Genomic DNA, 3,128 nt, shown 5'->3' on the forward strand with positions numbered 1-3,128 from the left:
GCTTTGCCAATCTGATCAACTGAAGCTTCATTCTTAAAAGCCCAGGAAGTGGAAACTGACCTAGTAGAATGAGCTGTAATTCTCTGAGGCGGGGTCTTAACCAACTCTAAATAAGCTTGATGAATCAAAAGCTTTAACCAAGATGCCAAAGAAACGGCAGAAGCCTTCTGACCTTTCCTGGAACCAGAAAAGATAACAAATAGACTAGAAGTCTTCCTGAAAACTTTAGTAGCTTCAACATAATATTTCATAGCTCTCACCACATCAAAAGAATGTAAAGATCTTTCCAAAGAATTCTTAAGATTAGGACACAAAGAAGGGACAACAATTTCTCTACTAATGTTGTTAGAATTCACAGCATTAGGTAAAAATTTAAATGAAGTCTGCAAAATGGCCTTATCCTGATGAAAAATCAGAAAAGGAGATTCACAAGAAAGAGCAGATAATTCAGAAACTATTCTAGCAGAAGAGCTGGACAAAAGGAATAACACTTTCCAAGAAAGCAATTTAATGTCCAAAGAATGCATAGGCTCAAACGGAGGAGCCTGTAAAGCCTTCAAACCAAATTAAGACTCCAAGAAAGAGAGATTTATTTAATGACAGGTTTGATACGAACCAAAGCCTGTACAAAACAATGAATATCAGGGAGTTTAGCAATTTTTCTGTGGAATAAAACAGAAAGAGCAGAGATTTGTCTTTTTAAGGAACTTGCAGACAAACCTTTATCCAAACCATCCTGAAGAAACTGTAAAATTCTAGGAAGTCTAAAAGAATGGCAAGAAAATTTATGAGAAGAACACCATGAAATGTAAGTCTTCCAAACTCGATAATAAATCTTCCTAGAAACAGATTTACAAGCCTGTAACATAGTATTAATCACTGAGTCCGAGAAACTTCTATGACTAAGCACTAGGCGTTCAATTTCCTTACCTTCAAATTTAATGATTTGAGATCCTGATGGAAAAACGGACCTTGAGATAGAAGGTCTGGCCTTAATGGAAGTGGCCAAGGTTGGCAACTGGACATCAGAACAAGATCCGCATACCAAAACCTGTGAGACCATGCTGGAGCCACCAGCAGTACTAGCGATTGCTCCATGATGATTTTGGAGATCACTCTTGGAAGAAGAACTAGGATCCCTGGACCTGGACAGGTACCTGGGAAGTTTCTTGTTTAGATGAGATGCTATCAGATCTATTTCTGGAAGCCCCCACATCTGAACAATTTGAGAAAACACATCTGGGTGAAGAGACCACTCTCCCGGATGTAAAGTCTGACGACTGAGATAATCCGCTTCCCAATTGTCTATACCTGGGATATGGACTGCAGATACTTCTTTCATAGCCTGAGTTCCACCCTGATGATTCACATATGCCACAGTTGTGACATTGTCTGTCTGGAAACAAATGAACGGTTCTCTCTTCAATAGAGGCCAAAACTGAAGAGCCCTGAGAATCGCACGGAGTTCCAAAATATTGATTAATAATCTTGCCTCTTGAGATTTCCAAATCCCTTGTGCTGTCAGAGATCTCCAAACAGCTCCCCAACCTGAAAGACTCGTATCTGTTGTGATCACAGTCCAGGTTGGACGAACAAGAGAGGCCCCTAAAATTATACGATGGTGATCTAACCACCAAGTCAGAGAAAGTCTAGTATTGGGATTTAAGAATATTAATTGTGATATCCTTGTATAATCCCTGCACCATTGATTCAGCATAAAAAGCTGGAGAGGTCTCATATGAAAACGAGCAAAGGGGATCCCGTCCAATGCTGCAGTCATGAGACCTAAAAACTTCCATGCACATAGCTACTGAAGGGAATGACTGAGACTGAAGGTTCCGACAGGCTGAAACCAATTTTAAACATCTCTTGTCTGTCAGAGACAAAGTCATGGACACTGAATCTATCTGGAAACCTAAAAAGGTTACCCTTGTCTGAGGAATCAAATAACTTTTTTGTCAATTGATCCTCCAACCATGTTTTTGAAGAAACAACACTAGTTGATTCGTGTGAGATTCTGCAGAATGTAAAGACTGAGCTAGTACCAAGATATCGGCCAAATAAGGAAACACCCCTGATTACAGAGAGTAGGGCACCGAGAAACTTTGAAAAGATTCTTGGAGCTGTCGCTAGGCCAAAAGGAAGAGCAACAAATTGGTAATGCTTATCTTGAAAAGAGAATCTCAGGAACTGATAATGATCTGGATGAATCGGAATATGAAGATATGCATCCTGTAAGTCTATTGTGGACATATAATGCCCTTGCTGAACAAAAGGCAGAATAGTCCTTATAGTCACCATTTTGAATGTTGGTACTCTTACAAAACGATTCAAGATCTTTAGATCCAGAACTGGACTGAATGAATTTTCTTTCTTTGGGACAATGAATAGATTTGAATAAAACCCCAGACCCTGTTCCTGAAACGGAACCGGCATGATTACCCCTGATAACTCCAGGTCTGAAACACACTTCAGGAAAGCCTGGGCTTTCTCTGGGTTCACTGGAATGCGTGAGAGAAAAAACCTTCCCACAGGTGGTCTTACTCTGAAACCTATTCTGTACCCCTGAGAGACAATGCTGTGAATCAAATGATTTTGGACTGAATTGATCCAAACATCTTTGAAGAATTTTAATCTGCCCCCTACCAGCTGAGCTGGAATGAGGGCCGCAACCTCATGCAGACTTGGGGGCTGGTTTAGATCTCTTAAATGGCTTGGATTTATTCCAAATTGAGGAAGGCTTCCAATTGGAAACAGATTCCTTAGGGAAAGGATTAGATTTCTGTTCTTTATTGAGTCGAAAGGAACGAAAATGGTTAGAAGCTTTAAATTTACCCTTAGACTTTTTATCCTGAGGCAAAAAAGCTCCCTTCCCCCCAGTGACAGTTGAAATTATTGAATCCAACTGAGAACCAAATAATTTATTACCTTGGAAAGAAAGAGATAGCAATATCGATTTAGAAGTCATATCAGCATTCCAAGATTTAAGCCATAAAGCTCTTCTAGCTAAAATAGCTAAAGACATATATCTAACATCAATTCTGATGATATCAAAAATGGCATCACAAATGAAATTATTAGCATGTTGAATTAATTTAACAATGCAAGACACATTATGATCAGATACT

Source organism: Bombina bombina, chromosome 4 (assembly GCF_027579735.1).
Source record: "Bombina bombina isolate aBomBom1 chromosome 4, aBomBom1.pri, whole genome shotgun sequence".
Classification (NCBI taxonomy): Eukaryota; Metazoa; Chordata; class Amphibia; order Anura; family Bombinatoridae; genus Bombina; species Bombina bombina.